Here is a 15,593-nt window from a genome sequence, read left to right as displayed (position 1 = left end):
TGAAAAATATTTATTGAGTATAAACAAAGTCCTATACATTAAATATCAAGAAATATTCATTACTGATTACAAGTCAAGCTGGAATCCTGAGGAAACTACAGAACCAAAATATCCACTCATGATACAGTAGTGTTAATTCCGTTATTGAACACAATAATGCCTTGTTCACAAATCACAAGACACAACAAATCTAAACAAAAAGCTGTCACTTTAACCCACCTCTAATATAAGAGAAATTGGTTTTGAATCATATTACAAATTATCTCATAATCTCATCTTTATCTCATCAATATCAGGCCACATTGAGACTAAGAGTTATACTGTTACAGAATTTAGTTTGTGTGTGTGCTGGTACTGGGGGCTTGAACTCAGGGACTTGTCCTCTTGCTTAGCTTTGTTGCTCATCGCTGGCATTAAACTACTTGAGCCACGACTCTACTTTTGGCTTTTTGTTGGCTAACTGGAGGTCAGAGTCTCATAGACTTTTCAGACTATTGTCTGGTCTGGCTTTAAACAGTGATCCTAAGAACTCAACCTCCTGAGAGATACCAGCACCCAGCCAACACTGTCATAGAACTTAAGAGTCTAATATCCATGGTTTTATTTGAAATTATTATTAATGAGTGAAAACCAATCATATAAAGTCAAAGTTACTTTTAAGTTAGTTTTCCCTAAGAGAAAAGAATCATATTTTAGTACAAAGAAAGCTTGCCCAAGTAATAAGTTTTTAAGGGAAAAAAAAAACGAATAGGAGCAATGTAATTAAACTTTCTTTCAAGGAAAGCAAAGAAACCTAAATTTGTTATGGCAAATTTGGAAATATTTTCTAATCCCAGCATATGTATTTATTTTACATGATGTACTTGTATGATGCAAGTCTATGAAGTAGGGATCTGTGGCAATCCAAATCCATCCACCAGCACTCCATCCTTGTTTTTTGTGTCAGTGGGAACACCTGGAATTGCAGGTGCAGATGCTGCTCCGTCCAAATAAGAACTGTCTTCATCAGCCAGAAGCTCATCACCCAATGCATCCAACTCTGCTTCTAGGTCATCTTCATTTAATTCTGGAGTGCCATAGCTTCAACTCAGTGCTTCTTGGATTTCATTTGCATCTTCCATCATATCTTCTAGCTGGTCTTGTAAATCCTCAATCTGGTCAATTTTCACTGGCTTATATGCCTTCTTCATTTCTTTTACTCCTAGCTTCATTGCATCCACCGTGGTCTTGGTGTCTTTCGGTGACTGGATGGTATAGTTGGCTTGTTCCATGGTAAAGGACTGCTGGGCAGGGTTATCCCGCTGCTGCTCATTCATTTGCTTTTGCTTTAAAACCCGCAGGGCTTTCTGCTTGACCATATTCTTGACAGGACCCTCTCTCATCTTCTTGATTTGATCCTACTACTTCACTAGCTCAGCATCCAGCTGGGAAATCTTTTTATCAATGGATTCTGCTCTGCTATCCACCGTGCTAATGCAGTCAGTCAGGCTGGGTGGCGGAGCCTTGGGTTTCGCTGTCCCAAGAATCGATTCATCTTGAGCAGCCGACAAGAAAACTAAACACTCGACATGACTCTCTTTTGCCACTCCCAAATCACGGAGCCAATCTGACTTCCATCTACCTCATAATTTGAAACCCTATGAATCTGATGCTCTTTTGTTTCTCTTAGTTTTGACTCCAGCTTTGGAACCAACACCACAAAGACCAAATGAAATATACCTTCTAGTTTGCAATACATACATATATATATATATATATATATATATATACATACACATATATGTGTGTGTATGTATATATGTATATAAAGTAACTTAAAGATATGTAAAAAGAATACATTTGATCATGATAGAATGACAGGACCTGGATTTTTTCTCTCCAACATGAAAGAATAAAGACCTTAGGGAAAAAAATAAAACCAAATTTTTTTTAAAGTATTGGACACAGACAACAAGACAGGGATGTTTGCAGAATGGAAACAAATGAAGCTTACTATGACTCCAATATACAGACCAAACAGAAGTTCAGAAATCTACCCAGATGGAAATTGGGCTTACTGTGATCTCAAAATACAGACAATATTCAGAGATTTCTGAACTATAGTCCAGAGGTCTATCTGAATTGAGTGACTGAAGACAGGATCCTAAGAAAGCTCCAGGGACTAGTTTATAAGGCACAAAGCAGAAAGAAGAGCAAGACAGAAAACCCTGGAGATTGGCAGAAGGACCCCTTGAGCTGAATGCTAAGCAAGGCATGCTTGTAAAGCATTATGCAAAGGAAAGAGAAGCATAGAGCACCTCCCCTCCCCAAACAGGATACAGAGAAAACACTTCATGTTCTTCAGTGGGAAGTAGTTCACTTTCCAACAAGCCAAAGTGGAAAACTGTGGAAGTCATGGAGTCTTCAGTAGTAAGTATACTTATAGGACTTTGGTTCTGTAAAATGACTGAAGTAAAAACAGCTCTGGTACTTTGGAAAACTTCAATCTAGAACAAACCACGGTAGCAACTTCCTAATAGTGTTTAAAAGCAAGATCTGAAAGGGTTAAACATGCACTTAATTGTACATTGAACCGAAGTTCAAAAAGATTTGTAGAAATGAAATTTGCCACCACCTAACACATTCAACATTATGTCTGGCCCTCAGTTAAAACATTTAAACAACAACAATAAGAAAATACGGTCCATTGGGATAAAAAAATATCAATTCATAGATGTCAACTGGGAAATGATACACATGAAAGAACATCATACATTAGATGTTAATGATCTTGATGGTTTCCACATGATAACAAGTTAAAGAAAAGATTAACTTTGGAAGGTATAAAGAGATTTTTAAAAATCCAACTTTTAGAAATGAAAATTGTATTTGTATTCTCCTCTAAACTCTTTTTATAGACTTGCAAAATGTTGAAAGTATAGAGAAAGAATGTTCATTTCTTTTGGTAAAGCTATACACTGTTCTCAGCTTTAATTATTTTCATAGGATTCTGTAAAATAATTGAATAAATAATACTTCTGCCAGTTCTGCTGTCTAACCTTACTAAGTAATATCAACATAGTTGAGTGAAATCTTATTTCTCTAGGATATGTAACTAATTTTCTTTGCTGTTTCTACTGGCGGATATTACCCTTTTTAATAAAACTCTACATTTTATCTTCAAAGAGTGAACCAATTAAAGAGTTTCATATTTTTTCCCTTTTTCATAGTCAAAGCTAGAACTCCTCGGACTGAAGAAATACCTTGCCGTTCTCTTATCCATTTTTATCAAGTTATCCTAAAGGTTTAGGCAGCTTGTTTAAAATTCGAAAACCAATCAAGTAATAAGGAATTGGAGTGCTCATATCTAGAAAAAAGTATAGCAGAGTCATACAGCTCAAAGTGAGAGCAAAGGCAAGATGCTAAAGCTGGATAATGGGAAACAAAGCTATTTCTGAACTTTGGCGATGTCTCACTTAGTCTAATTTAAGATACAAACAACTGTGAAAACCGAGGTCAAGGGACCATTTCAAAATACAAAGTTTAGACTGATTATGTTGTTATGCAGTGCTACCATAGACTCTTGCAAAGTTTTAAACTGCCTGCTTATTCTGGCAATCGGGGATACTGAGCCTTGTTTTTTTGTTTGTTTGTTTGTTTTTGTTTTTGTTAGTCATAGGGGCTGAATTCTGGGCCTGGGCATTGTCCCTCAGCTCTTCAGCTCAAGGCTAGCGCTCTACCACTTGAGCCACAGCACCACTTCTGGCTTTTTTCTGCTTATGTGGTGCTGAGGAATCAAACCCAGGGCCTTATGCAGGCGAAGCAAGCTCTCTACCACTGAGCCATCTTCCCAGCCCAATACTGAGCCTTTTGAACTTTTCTGATACCTTACCCAATGCCTAATCCTTTTGCAACTTTTTAAAATTAACAATCATAATTTTCTATTATTACAAAAAGTCTAATAAGCTTGGTGTTAAAATATTTTCCTAATCTTTTCCTTTTCTTCTTTTTGATCTGACCACGCCTCATTCAACCCACACTTCTAATGTTCCTTTTGTTAATATTTGACTTATTAGTGTTTCATAAAGCTTTCTCTTTATTAATATTTTCCTCCCATGAGAATCTACCCAGTGGTTAATTGTGAAATTGCTGACAAAGACATCTTCATAAATTATATATATAGTAGCATTTGACTGTGATTTGAATATGGAATATAGTCATGTCATTTGGGATTTTTACTGTCTTCTTTATATGGTTGCTCAGAGTGGATCCTTCTAGGACTGGGATGGGGGAGGGGGGTAGAATTGAAGAAGGAAGTAGAAAACAAGCAAAGAGGGCTTTTCTTCTGCAATGTCCTATGAATTATAGGATGACAACATAGCCATTCCTGTCTGCCTTCAAATAACTTTAACCACTGAGGCCTGAAGGTATACTATTTAATTAGCTCCCTCATTCTAATATCAAGAAGCAGGCTCCATTATTATTTTTTTAATCTGAATTCTGCCATACCTTGTTAATTAATCTTGTACTATGGCATTGCCCTGTAATCCATCTCCTAGTGGATAGCAGAAGAATTTTGCTTGTGGGAAATTTGATCTTATCAATTCTCCCATTTAAAACTTCCTTCCTGGGGCTGGGAAGGTGGCTCAGTGGTAGAGCGCTTGCCTTGCAATGCATGAGGCCCTGGGTTCGATTCCTCAGCACCACATAAGCAAAAAAGAAAGAAAAATAAGCCGGAAGTGGCACTGTGGCTCAAGTTGTAGAGTGCTAGCCTTAAGCTGAAGAGCTGAGGGACAGCGCCCAGGCCCAGAGTTCAGGCCCCACAACCGGACCTAAAAAAAAAATAATAATAAAATAAAATAAAACTTCCTTCCTTTCTTCCTTTCCTTGGGGCTTGAACCTAGGCCCTGTCCTTGAGCTCTTCAGCTCAAGGTGAGCGCTCTGCCACTTTGAGCCACAGTGCCACTTCTGGTTTTCTTGTAATTTATTGGAGATAAGAGTTTCAGGGACTTTCCTGCCCGGGCTGGCTTGGAACCGTGATCCTCAGATCTCAGCCTCCTGAGTAGCTAGGATAACAGGCATGAGCCACTGACGCTCGGCTCCATTTAAAAATTCTTCAGTGAAGACCTAGACTGCTTTTGGCCTCAGGGAAAAAGACCAATGTATTTTACATGATGTTGTAGCCCCAAATGAGGGGTGGTACACAGCTTATTATAAAGCAATTCCCTACTTCTGATCCCATGCCATTGGCTAGAACTCAATCACCTGGTCAGACTTACAAGGGAGGCTGGGCAGTGTAGTCTGGCAATGAGTCTGGATAAAGATGAGACTGTGAAGAGTATAGCTAGCCTTCTATGTATATTGTTATAAAATACCTGAACAACAATGACAAAAATTCATGAATGCCATTTTTTCTAAGTTCCAGAAAACAAGACAGTTGACACTGAATGTCTACTGGGTATTTTTTTAATTTAATTTTATTTTATTTGTGAACATACTGTACAGAGGGGTTACAATTGCATGGGCAGGATAATGTGTACATTTCTTACCAAGCATTGCAGCCTCCTCCTTTGTTTACCCTTCACATCACTTCCCAGCCTCCCCCCTCCCCTCTACTGGGTATTTAGTGTAGTTTTTGTAGGAGAAATACTTAAGCTTACTTATTTTTCTATCTCCTGAATATAGCAGCTTGTCTAATACACAAATACTCCAGAAAAATTTCTGTTGGACTGAACTAAAAATATGGAACTTTTAAAAAATATGAATTTACAGCAACAAGTTGGTTCTGGTCTTAGCAGGAAGATAGATAGTTCATGTCTGTGCATATGATTATTAATTACTAAGGATGGATATTTCTGAATTATGTTTATAGATTTTTGTTGTTGTTGTTTTGTTTGTGGAGATTGAACTCGGAGCCTGAGCATTGTCCTTTAGTTTTTCTGTTCAAGGCTGGTTCTCTACTACTTGAGCCATAGTTCCACCTCTGGCCTTTTGGTCATTAATTGGAGATAAGCGTCTCTTGAACTTTCCTGCCTCAGCTGGCTTCAAAATGCAATCATCAGATCCCAGCCCCTTGAGTAGTTAGGGTTACAGCTATGAGCCACCAGCACTCAGTACTGGATAATGTTTGAGAACATCTAGAAAGAAAGTGGAATTTGACACCCAAGTCTTCACCCCACTAGGCAAAGGAGTTTCTTTCAGATTGCGATGTATGGGTTTGCTTATTCTTTGCTATTAAAATGAATCACAACCATAGTTAAGTTGAAATATGGCTCAGAAATTGTGGCTGGTCTCCATGCCTGCTATTTAGAAAGTGGGAGAGGTGAGTAGGAAGGAATGATATCATATCCTGTTATCCATAAGAAACAAACGGTTAAAGAAGGAATGGATGATGGCCTAGAATAGAAAAGGCCTCTTGTTAGCCAGTGTAGAGAACCACAATGGAAAGACAAACTCATGTCCAATGGAGATCTTCTCATCTTCTGATTCACACAGTGAAGATTACTGGACTTTCTGAATCACAGAATAATCATTCTTGGGACCTCCCTGGGTTTTTCTTTCCTATTTTCCCCTCTGCAAGTTCAGTGCCATTTGTAATCAAGTCCCAATTTGTCCCTGTTTAAAAATGAGTCAGGCTTCCTTTGCGCAAAGCAGATTCTCAGCCTAGGATATGTACAAGTAGGTAGCCAGTCACTTTGGCAAGAGGAATTGACCTCTACCTCCTATTCTTTAGATACAGTTGCCTAATTTCATAAGATGACAAGCGTCTTTCTCAGCTAGACTTCATCATTATTATAATAGTCCTGGAACTATCTCTAACTTAAAACATCAATGTTGAAGATCTTCTCCCATAGCCTTTAAAAATAACAGGATCATTTCAAGATTTATCCACAACAGACAAACATTTCTCTCATGGTATTTCTTTTTTTTTTTTTCATTTTTGAAGTGTTAAAGAAAGGTAGATGTGAGTACCATTGGATTTAACCTATTCTCTATCTATACCTGTCTTTAGCTAGCCTTGGGTGGGAGGTAGAAGTTGAGAATTATTGAGAAATCTAAAGGCAAAGGAAGTAGGTGGAATGAATTATTAGGGAACAGGTTGACAATTTTAGATGTGTCAGCTTTGGCACCAATTTCAAAAAGTTATCTCTTAAAAATTCAGTAAGAACTAGTCTGTCAGGTCAGTACTTCATGTTTACAGCCAAAATGACACGTGAAGTGTCCCTCAACTTTTCCAGCCACTTCGCTCTGTCTCCAACTTACACAGTCAATGTGGAACTTAGGTCACAATGCTCCAACTGTGGGATCCCTGTCTGTGTATTTAAGTGTTCTTGTCTTCTTACTATTTGGAACAGTTTCACACTGACTCTAACTACCACCTAAAGCTGAGTACATGGTCTAGATTTGAAGTGACTGGTGATAAAATTGGATAAGGAACAATTGGGATAAGCCCTGTGAATGAACCTCTTGCAAAAGGAAGTACTTTTAGAGGAAATACAGAAAGGAAAATTTCAAATATTATTTTACGAGTATCAGTGTGGAAACTTTAAAAAAAATAACTGGAAAAGCATCTGAAAGTTGTTTACATTCATAGCCTGAGAAGGCTTGTGGGATGAATGAATGAGTCCTCTTGCTCTTCAAACTGACCTCATCTTCACACGCCAACCTAGCAGTGACCACTCAGCAATGTGCTGGGCATTCCTTCCCTGTCCTCCACCCAGAGCCTGGCAGGGACGAAAGTGCTGCCTCTGATTGGGAAATTTGGAGTCACTACATCATTTGTGTTTATCTTTTCTGCTACCCTTCCTCCTGAGAAACGATCTCTTTGTCTTTGGCTTCATGAAAGTCACTCCAGAGCAAGACCAGGAAGGAAAAGAGAGACCTTTATGTGACATTGAAGAGAAGCCCTGTTTCTTTCTTTGGTGGGACAAAAGTCAGTTCCATACCTTTCAATAGTGTCTCCCATCACAGCCAGGTGGGGTGGGACACTTCTGTAATCTCAGCTTTGGGAGGCTGAAGGAGCAAATCATGAGGTCAAAGCCACTCTGAGTTATAAATGAGTTACTTAGTGATAGTCTACCCCAAAACTTAAAAAAAAAAAAGAATTCACATTGCAAAGATGAGCTACCTGAGCAGGAAGAGTCGGTTGTAGTAGGATCATTAACAACAGTCAGGAAAATAAGGCAAGATGAAGTGAAATAAAATATAGAATTATAAAATAAAATGAAAATTCATAGCTTTTACCCTAATGACTTGTGTGAATTTTGGTAAGCCATTTGCTCCTCCCTGATCCCTTCTTCCTCATCTGGAAAATCAACACTGCTGACTTTCACTGAATCTCGTTCATTGAATGAGCTAAGGGTGGTTGGATGAGCTGATGTGTGGTATGCCCAATTAACACAACTCTCTGGTCCCTTCCTTCTAGATCACGAAGTTCACTCTGGATGGCTCTTCTTGAACCCATAAAGATCTTTTTTCCTCTTCCAACATTCATTTTGAGTTGTACTTATCGTAGGGCAATCCGTTCTTTAAAAAGGAAGAGATAAGCTTCTTCTGTATATTTCTTTTGAACTCTTGAGATTAGGAAGCCAGGAAACAATGACATTTTCTGGTTGTGAGTCTGTCTTATCTTGACTGAACTTTCTTGAGCAGCTCGAAAAATATGATTCATTTTTCTTTCTACACAACTAATTACTGACTTAACATAATTTTTCTCTCTTCTCCACATTTTTGAGAGTCTTCTGTTTCTCTGTGAGACTGAAGTCTTTGCTCAGGCAGATGCCGAATTGTCACAACTCTAACAAATTTCTTCGAAGTGAATCTCACTTGGATCAAAGATTTGGCTGAATATAGCTCAGTGTTCCCATCCTTAGGCATTAATCCTCTGGGAAGTCGTTATTAGGGAAGATGTATATGGTTTTCCTTTCAACCAGGAATATAAGTAGATAAAATTCACATGCAAGAAGGGCTTTAACTCCTTCCCACAACAATATTTTATCTTGGATTATAATAAAATCCTTTAGCCTCCCTTTAAAAGCAGTATAGGTGAAGACGCTACAAAGTTCTGTGTGTAAAAAAGTGATGACAGAATATATACTTGTAGTACGTGGGTTTTGTTTTTTGAAATGATAGCAATTCTATATTCCTCCAGAATCCATTCTCTTCCAAAGAGTGGTCTTGATTTCTTCTCATCAGCTTGAGTTTCCCTCTTGATCTATTTCAGCCGGCGGAATGTGTCCTCGCCTCTGAAGCAGGCCAGCTGTGTCTCGCACGCTGCACTCTAGGCCCTGTGCTCTGAGAACCATCCTCAGCTGACTTGCTGGGGAACACAACACCCTGTGGAGCAGAGCCAGCCATCCCAGCCAAGACCATCACCCAGCAGCTAAAAGACAGACAACTGCCAGGCATCAGAAAGACCCTCAGCCAAAAGGAGAAGAAATGCTTAGCCTCGCCTAGCCAAGATCAGCAAAGTTGCCCAGCCAACTCATAAAGTCCTGAGAGGACATAAATGTTTATTGTTTTAGATCACTGAAGTTTTGTGGTCATTTGTTATGCAGCATAATTACAGCAGTAGATAACTGATCTATGAAACTAATGAAGAAATGTTAGGAGCTCCCAGAGCAGTTATGGAGACTTTCCCACTCTGCCTTGGGATAGGAGAGGAGAAATTCTGTCTTGTCTGCCATCTGCCTGAAGCATGCTTTTAGCTAAGACTCAATGAGAATGTGAGTCACATTTTTTTTTCTTTGTCTAAAGGGACTGTGCACTTAGACCTCTGAGACCCGATTCTTGAAGTAGAGCACAAATAACCAGAGGTGTAGGAGTATAGAGCCAGGCGTCAGGCAAAGCCTCGTGGTAAAACATGGTGCCTCTTGTTGGATTGTGGACTTGAACTAAAGTAACATAGATTTTTCTATCAACATAAAGGGTTGGATTTTTTTAAATAAAAGAATGCAAGGCTCAAACATATCGTTATAATACAGTACAACTTTTTTTCCTTCTTTTTGCTCCAACGAGTGTGATGGATTTGGAGGAGGAGTGTCTCCGAGAGATGATAAGGTCTTGAGATTAGGAGCTTTTTATTTTTATTTTTTATTTATTTAATTTTTGGGTCTGGTCGTGGGGCCTGAACTCTGGGCCTGGGCGCTGTCCCTTAGCTCTTCAGCTCAAGGCTAGTACTCTACCACTTGAGCCACAGTGCCACTTCCGGCTTTTTTCTTTTTGCTTATGTGGTGCTGAGGAATCGAACCCACAGCCTCAGGCATGCAAAGCAAGCGCTCTACCACTGAGCCGCCTTCCCAGCCCTGATTAGGAGCTTTTTAATGGGATAACTATCTTGCTGAGAATCACTGGAGAACTTGCTCTCCCTCCCGCCACCTGTCGGCTATCAGTCAGGAAGAGAGTCCTGATGAGAGCCTGGCACCTTGACCTTAGGTATTATGCATGCCTTCATAACCTTTCTCTATGGCCTAGTTCACTGTATCAGGAAAAACAGAGAACCAGTCTTCTCATGAAAAAAACTGGCATCTGTCATTCAGGACTACAGGGATCCTGGGCCCCATGAAGGACCCCATTAGTTTATGCTCGTTTGTAGCACTCTCTGACTCTGTTGTCTCACTGTTCTAGGACATCATTTGGTCTCCCATAACCCCAACTGTTGATGACTTTAACGTCCATTACAAGTATACCCTCACTATTAATGTCCTCTTAAAAGTCCTATGTCCTCCTAGAGCTCCAAGGCCCTCCTAAGTCATAATGGAACCAGGGTGTTTGGAAAGAGGGTGTTTAAAGAGATGACACAGGTTAAATAAGTCTGGGCGGTGCTTCCTCAGACAGTCTGACTGCTGTCCTTACAACAGGAGGAAACTAGACATGTGAAAGATCACCAGGGATTTAAACACTGAAGAAGATCGTGAGGGTTCAGGGATCCATTGTGGATGGAGCCCAAGAGAAAGGCCCCTGAAGAACCAGTTCTATCGCACCTTGGTCTTGGACTTCAGCCTCTACAGCTAAGACAATAAGTTTCTGTCTGGTAAGCGATACAATCTACATTGGTACCACACCCTGGAAAACCATCTTCAGTTCAACTTTTTGTAATCCTTTTCTTTTTCTATTCATATTTTTCCACTTTCCGAGCTTTTAAAAGACATTGTTAAATTATTTTTAAGTAGTTGTACAAAAGAGTTGCCATTCAACAAAGCAGTTTATGAATACGGTGTGTCCTGATCAATGTCACATCTTTCAACATTCTCACCCACCCCTCTAATAGGCCCCTTCCCTCCCTTTTCCTAGTCTCCCTTTGCCTTACATGCTAAGGAGCAGAAAAACTAACTTTTCATTGAAAACTTTCCCTTTGCCCTCTCTCTTCAACATACTCTTCCAGAATGACACCACTCCTTTATCACCATGTACTAGGATCAGGTCAATATTAGGCAGAACATCAGCTTGTTCTCCCAGTTAGTCATGTCAGTATTTACCAGAGACTACCAGAGTGCATGCATGTTGACCCTGGATGCATAGGAAACAATAACTAAGAGTTTTACTCTGTATGTGGGCGGTGGGGGGGGGTATCCTCTCCAGGTTCCAGCAGCATTACTTTAGGGTGAGTGGAGCAATCTGAATTGTGTGAGATCTTGGCATGTTAGGAAGGGAAGGCAGAGCCGCCGGTGAGAGGCTACGGAGTGGCTGTGAAGGAGGAAGTGGGGTGGAGATAATGAAAGAGACAGCTGGGAAAAAGAACCTCTTTGCAAGGAGGCCCTGCCCCATGCTACCTCTGCTCCTCTACCAGCAGTGGATGGGAGGACTTGCTGCAAGATTAAGGATATTGGAGGGACTTACTTCCTTGATAGGATAAGGGAGCAAGAAAGACCTATGTACAAGTACTCTTAGGTTGGACAAGGATGGTAGTGCTCCATTTCAGGGGTCTAGACTCACAAGAGTATATGTCTTCCCCATGCAATAATAACTGGGAAGCACACTAAAATTATTTCAAATTTGTATTTAACTGGCATCCTAAGTTTTGTATGGCAACTCTATTCATGAAACCAATTCTTTGTGTAGCCAGAAAGATGTTCATAAAACATGAACTCAATCATGCTAGTGTACTGGCATCAGGGTTCTATTCTCCCTCAAAGTAAGTTCCAAGTCCTTACAGTGGCCTGTCTCTCCATATTATCTCCTGCTGTGCTCTTCCTTGCCCACTCTTCCAAAGTCAAATCCTTGGAGAGCATCCTTGGCCATCTCTTTCTAAAATAGCTAGTCATATCTGATAATGGCTATCCTCTTGCTCACAGAAAGCATGATTCCTGACATAGGTTGTATCAGCATGCTATCGGATTATTTATTAGAATGTGAGCTCAGCAAGATCCAGGATGCACTCATACTATCTCTCCTATCACCTAGCACCCTGCCTAACATAGGATTGATTGGCTCTACCTCAAAGAGCTGTGGATAGGGCAAGTGGCCACAGACATTCTAATCAACATACAGCAGAATATAGTACTAACCAGTTATTAGTAAGTTGGTGTCTGCCTGTCATTTAAAACAGATCGGTAAAAATATTTTTTTTAAGTCCGGTTATGGGGCCTGAACTCTGGGCCTGGGCGCTGTCCCTCAGCTCTTCAGCTCAAGGCTAGCGCTCTACCACTTGAGCCACAGCGCCACTTCTGGCTTTTTTCTTTTTGCTTATATGGTGCTGAGGAATCTAACCCAGGGCCTCATGCATGCAAGGCAAGCACTCTACCACTGAGCCACCTTCCCAGCCCTAATAAAAATATTTAGAGAACCAATATAAACTAGACTTTAAAAACTTTAGCTGGAGGGGCTGGGAAGGTGGCTCAGTGGTAGAGCGCTTGCCTTGCATGCCTGAGGCCCTGGGTTCAATTCCTCAGCACCATATAAGCAAAAAGAAAAAAGCCGGAAGTGGTGCTGTGGCTCAAATGGTAGAGCACTAGCCTTGAGCTGAAGAGCTGAGGGACAGCGCCCAGGCCCAGAGTTCAGGCCCCATAACCGGACCCCCAAAAAAAAAAAAAACTTTAGCTGGAGAAATTAGTAAGCACTCTTGGTAAGTGCTTTATAGTTGTAGAATTCAACCACTGTTGGTTGAAAACACCTAAAAGTCATGAGGCTTGAGTTCAGGGCCTGAGCTCTTCTGCTCAAGGTTAGAACTCTACCACTTTGAGCCACAGGGCCACTTCCAGTTTTTAGGTGGTTCATTGGAGATAAGTCTTGAAAACTTTCCCACCCAGGCTGGCTTTGAAGCACAATCCTCAGATCTCAGCCTCCTGAGAGCCACTGGCACCTGGTTACATAAAAAGTTCTTATTCACCAAATTATAATCCCAGATTTTAGGAGGAAGAGACAGGAGGATCACAAATGTGAGGCCAGGGTCAGCTCAAACCCAATCTGAACTCCATAGTGAGACCCTGTTTCAGGAAAAGAGGGAGACTGGTATTTCTTTAAATATGTTTGCATTTAAAAGAAAGCTTGCTTGTTTTTTCTTATGTTAATTTGTTCCAACCTATATTTTATAATAGTGATTTCTCACATTTCATAGATCGTGATAAATATAAGAAACATATTTCTTGCATTTCCATATGAGTAGCTCAAAGTTTCCTCTTTCCTCTTCGATTCCAATTTTTCTGAGTTTATGCAGTTTTTTCCCATGTACTGTCTTATCTTCTTTAGGGCAGAAAGATGTTTTGTCTAATCAGTTAGAAGGAATACATCACAGTAGCTGTGCGATTCCCAAGGGAAGTGGGAAAGAGAGAAAAATTAAAATCCATAACTTGCAAAGCAACTGCAACCCCCATCACTGAAGGAAAGAGGAAATTGAAAATAACAGTCATAGTGCACTGTGACAACCTTTTAGGCAGTCCGTTGTCAGACAGCCTATGGGACTGAAACCAAGATGAACTGTGAAGATGGTTCAGGGTGTCTGATCCTATTCATTTCGCATTCTTCTCTTGGAGCAACTGACGGTAACCTTCAAAATATAATGAATGGATTGTGTTGCATCACAGCAAGTGTGGGAGTGGGAAGACTGAGGGGAAATGTCAGACTTGAGTGGGAGCTAAGAGCCTGTGATTGCATTCATTTGCCTCACACAGCTGAAGACAGCAGTGGAACAGAACTGGAATAGATGGGGGAAAATGAGGAATTACATACTTTTTCTTAATTAAATGCTTCTTGTGTTTTACTTCCTGACCTTGACGGGTATTTATTTTTCTCTACTTGTATCAAAGCAGCATGACATTCTGGACGGGGGGAGAGGGGGCGGGGAAACATGGACTTTCTTATGAGTTGTAATGGAAATATTTACTGGCAGCAAAAAGAATATGTTTCTCCAAGGGGAAGGCTGTGTTTGTCAAAGCTTTGCTTGGATGTTGCCCTTCTTGCTGAGAACAGTTATTTACTCTTAATTAGTCCTAAATAAGATTTGAGCAGAAGAAAGGCTTTATTTTAAAACCGTCATTGCTGCTTCAAATCTGACTGCAATAAGAAGAAAAAAAATTGACTGACAGTGATTAAAGATGGAGTTGATGGGCACATATTAGAAATCATCATCAATAATAAAATCTGATGAGAGGGACAACATGTATTTTATGTTCCCATAAACATAGATTTAGTGCAAAGAAACCAACATAATAGGACTTTGTAGCATGGGCTGAATTGCTTGGAATTCAATTTAGAACAACATAAAAGATCTAATATCAGCTGCAGGGTACCGGCCCTGGTTTCAGCTTGGGAGAAGAAGCATCTGTTATGAGAACTGAAGCAATTCTACAGTTTATACACCACCCAATCAGAGAGAGCCTCATAAATACCCAGGCTTCTCTGAAGGTGACGTCAGCTTTCCAGAGTGTCAGATAGTGCAGCCAACCTTCCCAACTGCTCCATAATTCGCTCTCGACTACCCTTCTTTGTCTGTTTCTGTCTCCCTGTTTCTGTTTGTCTCAGTGTCTCTGTCTCTCTGTGTCTGTCTCTCTTTCTCTCTCTCACACACACACGTACACATGCATGCACACACATGCACGCATGCATTCACTCATATACCTGTATGGTTAAGTGAATCTCTTTTCATGTCTTCCTGTCTGCCAACTAAATATAAGTAGATTCTCCTAGAGATTCTTTGTTCCTAGGCTTCTTTGGGGACTAAAGAAAGACACTATTACCAGGGCTGGGATTGGAACAGATGCCATGAAGGTGCTTATCTGTCCACTCTTTCATGACTGTCCTGAAGCCACTGGCATTGTTAAGACAGGAAATTGTCATCTCTTTGCTAGTTTTCTACCCCCTTGGGGCTGGGCCTGTGTCAGCCTGGTAATGCTGTGGTGCTGTTTCAAATTACATCGTGTCCTGGGGGCGTCCTCTGCAGCACATCTAGAAGCTTCTCTGATCCCAGTTCATGTGTTGGGACTGTTTCTACCATTCTTATCACTTCCCACCTCAGGCAAAGGGGAGTCCCTCTTCCTCTCAGTCCCTAAGGGCTATCCATGTTTCCTGTCCCAGGGCAAGTGATGTTCCTTTATTGTAGAAACACTTCCTTTCACCTAATTATGGATGCAAACCTTACCCTCACATTTCTGGCATTCTTGATCTAGAGGGAGAAAAAG

At 40.4% G+C, this 15,593-nt stretch overlaps 1 pseudogene; it reads right to left on the bottom strand.

The window, feature by feature from the left end:
• Positions 1–626: 626 nt before the first annotated feature.
• LOC105988038 overlaps positions 627–15,593 on the bottom strand; it is a 150,671-nt pseudogene continuing 135,704 nt past the window's right edge.

The sequence above is a fragment of the Dipodomys ordii genome, unplaced genomic scaffold (assembly GCF_000151885.1).
Source record: "Dipodomys ordii isolate 6190 unplaced genomic scaffold, Dord_2.0 Scaffold1, whole genome shotgun sequence".
In the NCBI taxonomy this organism is placed as follows: Eukaryota; Metazoa; Chordata; class Mammalia; order Rodentia; family Heteromyidae; genus Dipodomys; species Dipodomys ordii.
The sequence above is the reverse complement of the archived record's forward strand: the minus strand, read 5'-3'. Positions and strand labels throughout refer to the sequence as shown.